The following is a 9,805-nucleotide window of genomic DNA, read 5'->3' as shown; positions in this document are numbered from 1 at the left end:
ACCAAGATTACTCTACCCAGCAAGGATCTCATTCAGATTTGATGGAGAAATTAAAACCTTTAGAGACAAGCAAAAGCTGAGAGAGTTCAGCACCACCAAACCAGCTCTACAACAACTGCTAAAGGAACTTCTCTAGGCAAGAAACACAAAAGAAGGAAAAGACCTACAATAACAAACCCAAAACAATTAAGAAAATGGGAATGGGAACACACATATCGATAATTACCTTAAATGTAAATGGACTAAATGCTCCCACCAAAAGACACAGATTGGCTGAAGGGATACAAAAACAAGACCCATATATTTGCTGTCTACAAGAGACCCACTTCAGACCTAGGGACACATACACACTGAAAGTGAGGGGGTGGAAAAAGATATTCCATGCAAATGGAAACCAAAAGAAAGCTGGAGTGGCAATTCTCATATCAGACAAAATAGACTTTAAAACAAAGACTATTAGAAGAGACAAAGAAGGACACTACATAATGATCAAGGGAGCGATCCAAGAGGAAGATATAACAATTGTAAATATTTATGCACCCAACATAGGTGCACCTCAATACATAAGGCAAATACTGACAACCATAAAAGGGGAAATCGACAGTAACACATTCATAGTAGGGGACTTTAACACCCCACTTTCACCAATGGACAGATCATCCAAAATGAAAATAAATAAGGAAACACAAGCTTTAAATGATACATTAAATGAGATGGAGTTAATTGATATTTATAGGACATTCCATCCAAAAACAACAGAATACACATTTTTCTCAAGTGCTCATGGAACATTCTCCAGGATAGATCATATCTTGGGTCACAAATCAAGCCTTGGTAAATTTAAGAAAATTGAAATTGTATCAAGTATCTTTTCCGACCACAACGCTATGAGACTCGATATCAATCACAGGGGAAGATCTGTAAAAAATACAAACACATGGAGGCTAAACAATACACTACTTAATAACGAAGTGATCACTGAAGAAATCAAAGGGGAAATCAAAAAATACCTAGAAACAAATGACAATGCAGACACGACGACTCAAAATCTACGGGATGCAGCAAAAGCAGTTCTAAGAGGGAAGTTTATAGCAATACAATCTTACCTTAAGAAACAGGAAACATCTCGAATAAACAACCTAACCTTGCACCTAAAGCAATTAGAGAAAGAAGAACAAAAAAACCCCAAAGTTAGCAGGAGGAAAGGAATCATAAAAATCAGATCAGAAATAAATGAAAAAGAAATGAAGGAAACGATAGCAAAGATCAATAAAACTAAAAGCTGGTTTTTTGAAAGGATAAACAAAATTGATAAACCATTAGCCAGACTCATCAAGAAAAAAAGGAAGAAGACTCAAATCAATAGAATTAGAAATGAAAAAGAAGAAGTAACGACTGACACTGCAGAAATACAAAAGATCATGAGAGATTACTACAAGCAACTCTATGCCAATAAAATGGACAACCTGGAAGAAATGGACAAATTCTTAGAAAGGCACAACCTGCCAAGACTGAATCAGGAAGAAATAGAAAATATGAACAGACCAATCACAAGCACTGAAATTGAAACTGTGATTAAAAATCTTCCAACAAGCAAAAGCCCAGGACCAGATGGCTTCACAGGCGAATTCTATCAAACATTTAGAGAAGAGCTATCACCTATCCTTCTCAGACTCTTCCAAAATATAGCAGAGGGAGGAAGACTCCCCAACTCATTCTACGAGGCCACCATCACCCTGATACCAAAACCAGACAAGGATGTCACAAAGAAAGAAAAGTACAGGCCAATATCACTGATGAACATAGATGCAAAGATCCTCAACAAAATACTAGCAAACAGAATCCAACAGCACATTAAAAGGATCATACACCATGATCAAGTGGGGTTTATTCCAGGAATGCAAGGATTCTTCAATATACGCAAATCAATCAACGTGATACACCATATTAACAAATTGAAGGAGAAAAACCATATGATCATCTCAATAGATGCAGAGAAAGCTTTTGACAAAATTCAACACCCATTTATGATAAAAACCCTGCAGAAAGTAGGCATAGAGGGAACTTTCCTCAACATAATAAAAGCCATATATGACAAACCCACAGCCAACATCGTCCTCAATGGTGAAAAACTGAAAGCATTTCCACTAAGATCAGGAACAAGACAAGGTTGCCCACTCTCACCACTCTTATTCAACATAGTTTTGGAAGTTTTAGCCACAGCAATCAGAGAAGAAAAGGAAATAAAAGGAATCCAAATCGGAAAAGAAGAAGTAAAGCTGTCACTGTTTGCAGATGACATGATACTATACATACAGAATCCTAAAGATGCTACCAGAAAACTACTAGAGCTAATCAATGAATTTGGTAAAGTAGCAGGATACAAAATTAATGCACAGAAATCTCTGGCATTCCTATACACTAAGGATGAAAAATCTGAAAGTGAAATCAAGAAAACACTCCCATTTACCATTGCAACAAAAAGAATAAAATACCTAGGAATAAACCTACCTAAGGAGACAAAAGACCTGTATGCAGAAAATTATAAGACACTGATGAAAGAAATTAAAAATGATACAAATAGATGGAGAGATATACCATGTTCTTGGATTGGAAGAATCAACATTGTGAAAATGACTCTACTACCCAAAGCAATCTACAGATTCAATGCAATCCCTATGAAACTACCACTGGCATTTTTCACAGAACTAGAACAAAAAATCTCACAATTTGTATGGAAACACAAAAGACCCCGAATAGCCAAAGCAATTTTGAGAACGAAAAATGGAGCTGGAGGAATCAGGCTTCCTGACTTCAGACTATACTACAAAGCTACAGTAATCAAGACAGTATGGTAGTGGCACAAAAACAGAAATATAGATCAATGGAACAGGATAGAAAGCCCAGAGATAAACCCACGCACATATGGTCACCTTATCTTTGACAAAGGAGGCAGAAATGTACAGTGGAGAAAGGACAGCCTATTCAATAAGTGGTGCTGGGAAAACTGGACAGCTACATGTAAAAGTATGAGATTAGATCACTCCCTAACACCATACACAAAACTAAGCTCAAAATGGATTAAAGACCTAAATGTAAGGCCAGAAACTATCAAACTCTTAGAGGAAAACATAGGCAGAACACTCTATGACATAAATCACAGCAAGATCCTTTTTGACCCACCTCCTAGAGAAATGGAAATAAAAACAAAAGTAAACAAATGGGACCTAATGAAACTTCAAAGCTTTTGCGCAGCAAAGGAAACCATAAAGAAGACCAAAAGACAACCCTCAGAATGGGAGAAAATATTTGCAAATGAAGCAACTGACAAAGGATTAATCTCCAAAATTTATAAGCAGCTCATGCAGCTTAATAACAAAAGAACAAACAACCCAATCCAAAAATGGGCAGAAGACCTAAATAGACATTTCTCCAAAGAAGATATACAGAGTGCCAACAAACACATGAAAGAATGCTCAACATCACTAATCATTAGAGAAATGCAAATCAAAACTACAATGAGATATCATCTCACACCAGTCAGAATGGCCATCATCAAAAAATCTAGAAACAATAAATGCTGGAGAGGGTGTGGAGAAAAGGGAACCCTCTTACACTGTTGGTGGGAATGTAAATTGATACAGCCACTGTGGAGAACAGTATGGAGGTTCCTTAAAAAGCTACAAATAGAACTACCATATGACCCAGCAATCTCACTACTGGGCATATACCCTGAGAAAACCATAATTCAAAAAGAGTCATGTACCAAAATGTTCATTGCAGCTCTATTTACAATAGCCCAGAGATGGAAACAACCTAAGTGTCCATCATCGGATGAATGGATAAAGAAGATGTGGCACATATATACAATGGAATATTACTCAGCCATAAAAAGAGACGAAATTGAGCTATTTGTAATGAGGTGGATAGACCTAGAGTCTGTCATACAGAGTGAAGTAAGTCAGAAAGAGAGAGACAAATACCGTATGCTAACACATATATATGGAATTTAAGAAAAAAAAAATGTCATGAAAAACCTAGGGGTGAAACAGGAATAAAGACACAGACTTACTAGAGAATGGACTTGAGGCTATGGGGAGGGGGAAGGGTAAACGGTGACAAAGCAATAAAGAGGCATGGACATGTATACACTACCAAACGTAAGGTAGATAGCTAGTGGGAAGCAGCCGCATAGCACAGGGAGATCAGCTCGGTGCTGTGTGACCGCCTGGAGGGGTGGGATAGGGAGGGTGGGAGGGAGGGTGACGCAAGCGGGAAGAGATATGGGAACATATGTATATATATAACTGATTCATTTTGTTGTGAAGCTGAAACTAACATACCATTGTAAAGCAATTATGCTCCAATAAAGATGTTTAAAAAAAAATCATGTAGATAATGTGAAATTATACTGCAGTAAATATTCTGGACCTTTTTAAAAAAAAAAAGAAAATAAGGGAGAAGACTCAAAATCAATAGAATTAGAAATGAAAAAGGAGAAGCAACAACTGACACTGCAGATATACAAAGGATCACAAGAGATTACTGCAAGCAACTATATGCCAATAAAATGGACAACCTGGAAGAAATGGACAAATTCTTAGAAATGCACAACCTGCCAAGACTGAACCAGGAAGAAATAGAAAATATGAACAGACCAATCACAAGCACTGAAATCGAAACTGTGATTAAAAAAATCTTCCAAAAATAGAAGCCCAGGACTAGATGGCTTCACAGGTGAATTCTATCAAACATTTAGAGAACAGCTAACACCTGTCCTTCTCAAACTCTTACAAAATATAGCAGAGGGAGGAACACTCCCAAACTCATTCTACGAGGACACCATCACCCTGATACCAAAACCAGACAAAGATGTCACAAAAAAAGAAAACTACAGACCAATATCACTGATGAACATAGATGCAAAAATCCTCAACAAAATACTAGCAAACAGAATCCAACAGCACATTAAAAGGATCATACACCATGATCAACTGGGGTTTATCCCAGAAATGCAAGGATTCTTCAATATACGAAGATCAATCACTGTGAGACACCATATTAACAAGTTGAAGGAGAAAAACCATATGATAATCTCAATAGATGCAGAGAAAGCTTTTGACAAAATTCAACACCCATTTATGATAAAAACCCTGCAGAAAGTAGGCATAGAGGGAACTTTCCTCAACATAATAAAAGCCATATATGACAAACCCACAGCCAACATAGTTTGCAATGGTGAAAAAGTGAAGGCATTTCTTCTAGGATCAGGAACAAGACAAGGTTTACCACTCTCACCACTCTTATTCAACATAGTTTTGGAAGTTTTAGCCACAGCAATCAGAGAAGGAAAGGAAATAAAAGGAATCCAAATCAGAAAAGAAGAAGTAAAGCTGTCACTGTTTGCAGTTGACATGATACTATACATAGAGGATCCTAAAGATGCTACCAGAAAACTAATAGAGCTAATCAATGAATTTGTTAAAGTAGCAGGATATAAAATTAATGCACAGAAATCTCTGGCATTCCTATACACTAATGATGAAATATCTGAAAGTGAAATCAAGAAAACACTCCCATTTACCATTGCAACAAAAAGAATAAAATAACTAGGAATAAAGCTACCTAAGGAGACAAAAGACCTGTATGCAGAAAATTATAAGACACTGATGAAAGAAATTATAGATGATTCACATAGATGGAGAGATATACCATGTTCTTGGATTGGAAGCATCAACATTGTGAAAATGACTCTACTACCTAAAGCAATCTACAGATTCAATGCAATCCCTATCAAACTACCACTGGCATTTTTCACAGAACTAGAAAAAAAATTTTGCAATTTGTATGGAAACACAAAGGACCCCGAATAGCCAAAGCAATCTTGAGAACGAAAAATGGAGCTGGAGGAATGGGGCTCCCTGACTTCAGACTATACTACAAAGCTACAGTAATCAAGACAGTATGGTAGTGGCACAAAAACAGAAATATAAATCAATGGAACAGGATAGAAAGCCCAGAGACAAACTCACGCACATATGGTCACCTTATCTTTGATAAAGGAAGCAGAAATGTACAGTGGAGAAAGGACAGCCTCTTCAATAAGTGGTGCTGGGAAAACTGGACAGGTACATGTAAAAGTATGAGATTAGAACACTCCCTAACACCATATACAAAAATAAGCTCAAAATGGATTAAAGACCTAAATATAAGGTCAGAAACTATCAAACTCTTAGAGGAAAATATAGGCAGAACACTCTATGACTTAAATCACAGCAAGATCCTTTTTGACCCACCTCCTGGAGAAATGGAAATAAAAACAAAAATAAACAAATGGGACCTAATGAAACTTCACAGCTTTTGCACAGCAAAGGAAACCATAAAGAAGACCAAAAGACAACCCTCAGAATGGGAGAAAATATTTGCAAATGAAGCAACTGACAAAGGATTAATCTCCAAAATTTATAAGCAGCTCATGCAGCTTAATAACAAAAAACAAACAACCCAATACAAAGATTGGCAGAAGACCTAAATAGACATTTCTCCAAAGAAGATATACAGACTGCCAACAAAGACATGAAAGAATGCTCAACATCTTTAATCATTAGAGAAATGCAAATCAAAACTAGAATGAGATATCATCTCACACCAGTCAGAATGGCCATCATCAAAAAATCTAGAAACAATAAATGCTGGAGAGGTGTGGAGAAAAGGAACATTCTTGCACTGCTGGTGGGAATGTGAATTGGTGCAGCCACTGTGGAGAACAGTATGGAGCTTCCTTAAAAAACTACAAATAGAACTACCATATGACCCAGCAATCCCACTACTGGGCATATACCCTGAGAAAACCATAATTCAAAAAGAGTCATGTACCAAAATGTTCATTGCAGCTCAATTTACAATAGCCCAGAGATGGAAACAACCTAAGTGTCCATCATCGGATGAATGGATAAAGAAGATGTGGCACATATATGCAATGGAATATTACTCAGCCATAAAAAGAAACAAAATTGAGCTATTTTTAGTGAGGTGGTTGGACCTAGAGTCTGTCATTGAGAGTGAAGTAAGTCAGAAAGAGAAAGATAAATACCGTATGCTAACACATATATATGGAATCTAAGGAAAAAAAAATGTCATGAAGAACCAGGGTTAAGACAGGAGTAAAGACACAGATCTACTACAGAATGCACTTGAGGATATGGTGAGGGGGAAGGGTAAGCTGTGACAAAGTGAGAGAGTGGCATGGACATATATACACTACCATTCGTAAAATAGATAGCTAGTGGGAGGCAGCCACATAGCACAGGGAGATCAGCTTGGTGCTTTGTGACCACCTAGAGGGGTGGGATAGGGAGGGTGGGAGGGAGGGAGACGCAAGAAAGAAGAGATATGGGAACATATGTGTATGTATAACTGATTCACTTTGTTATAAAGCAGAAACTAAAACACCATTGTAAAGCAATTATACTCCAATAAAGATGTTAAAAAAATTTTTAAAAATATTGCTTAGACTGATGTCAAAGAATGTACTGCCTGTTTCCTTCTAGGAGTTTTATGTTTGCAGGTATTATAGTTAAGTCTTTAATCCATTTGGAGTGTATTTTTGTACATGATGTGAGAAAGTCGTCCAATTTCATTCTGTTCCATATAGCTGTCCAATTTTTCCAACACCATTTATTGAAGAAGCTGTCTTTTTGCCATTGTAATATTCTTACTTGACCATGTAAGTGTTGGTTTATTTCTGGGCTCTCTATTCTGTTCCATTGATCTATATGTCTGCATTTGTGCCACTACCATATTCTTTTGATGTAGCTTTGTAATATAGTTTGAAATCAGGGAGCATTATACCTCAAGTTTTGTTCTTCTTTCTCAGATTTCTCTGGCTATTCAGTATCTTTTATGTTTTCATACAAATTTGAGAAGGCTCTTTTACTTTTCCATACAAATTTGAGAATTATTTGTTCTAAATATTTGAAAAATGCCATTGGAATTTGGATAGAGATTGCACTTAATATGTAGATTGCCTTGGGTGGTACGCATATTTTAACAATATAAATTTAACAATATAAATTATATAACAATATAAATTGATATTATAACAATAACAATATAAATATATTTTAACAATATAAACAATATAAATTTATGAACAATATAAATTCATAACAATATAAATATAAACAATATAAACAATTTAACAATATAAATATTTTAAAACAATATAAACAATATAAGTTATTCTAATCCATGAACATAGTATATCCTTCCATTTTCTTGTGTCATCTTTAATTTCATTTATCAATGTCTTGTAATTTTAAGAGTTCAGGTCTTTCATCTCCTTGGTTAATTTTATTCCTGGGTAACTTTTATGCAATTGTAAATGGGATTTTAAAAATTAATTTCTCTTTCTGATAGTTCATTGTTAGTGTATAGAAGTGCATTAATTTTGTATCCTGCAACTTCATTGAATTTATTTATTAGTTCTAATAGTCTTTGGTGGAGACTTTAGGGACTTCTATTTATAGCATGATGTCATCTGTAAACAGTTTCCTTTCCGATTTGGATTTCTTTCATTTCTTTTTCTTGTCTGATTGCTGTAGCTAGGCCTTCCAATACCATTTTGAATAAAAGTGCTGAGAGTCGGCATGCTTGTCTTAGTCCTGATTTTAGAGGATGCTTTCAGCCTTTTACTGTTGAGTTGGCTGTAGGTTTGTAATATATGGCCTTAATCATGTTGAAGTGTGTTCCCTCTGTACCCACTTAGTTGAGAGTTTTATCATAAGTGGATGTTGAATTTTGTCAAAAGCTTTTTCTGCATCTATTGAGATGATCATGATTTTTATTCTTCAGTTTGTTAATGCAGTGTATCACATTGACTGATTTGCAAGTGTTGAATCATCCTTGCATCCCTGGGATAAATCCTACTTGACCATGGTATATGATTCTTTCAATGTATTGTTGAATTTGGTTCGCTAATATATTTTTTGAAGATTTTGCATCTATGTTCATCAGTGATATTGGTCTTTAATTTTATTTTTTAGCAGTATCTTTGTCTGGTTTGGGTGTCAGCATGATGATACTCTAGAACAAGATTGGAGGCATTCCTCTCTCTTCAATTTTTTGGAATAGTTTCAGAAGAATAGCTGTTGACTCTTCTTTAAATGTTTGGTAGAATTCACCTGTGAAGCCATCTTAGACTTTTGTTTCTTGAGAGGTTTTTTTTTTAATTACTGACTCAATTCCATCACTGGCCATTGTTCTGTTCATATTTGCTGCTGCTTCCTGAAATAGAATCTCTAGTCTTAGAATATTGTACATTTCTACACATTTATCCATTTCTTATATGTTGTCCAATTTATTGGTTATAATTGTTTATAATAATCTCTTTTGATCCTTTGTATTTCTGTGGTATCAGTTGTAACTTCTCCTTTTTCAATTATATTTTATTGATTTGGGCCCTCTCTCTTTTTTTCTTGATGACTATCATTAAACGTTTATCAATTTTGTTTATTTGTCAAAGAACTTTTAATTTCATTGAACTTTTCCTTTTTTTGTTTCTATTTCATTTATTTCCACTCTGATCTTTATTATTTTCTTCCTCTAGTAACTTTGAGTTTTGTTTGTTCTTCTTTTTCTAGTTCCTTTAGGTGTAAGGTTAGATTGTTTATTTGGGGTTTTTCTTGCTTCCTGAAGTAGGTTTGTATCACTATAAACTTCCCTCTTAGAATTGCTTTTGTTGCATCTCATAGATTTGGGATCATTGTGTTTCCATTTTCATTTGTCTCCAGGTATTATTTCTTCT

The sequence above is a fragment of the Pseudorca crassidens genome, chromosome 4 (genome assembly GCF_039906515.1).
Source record: "Pseudorca crassidens isolate mPseCra1 chromosome 4, mPseCra1.hap1, whole genome shotgun sequence".
Lineage (NCBI taxonomy): Eukaryota > Metazoa > Chordata > Mammalia > Artiodactyla > Delphinidae > Pseudorca > Pseudorca crassidens.
The sequence above is the reverse complement of the archived record's forward strand: the minus strand, read 5'-3'. Positions refer to the sequence as shown.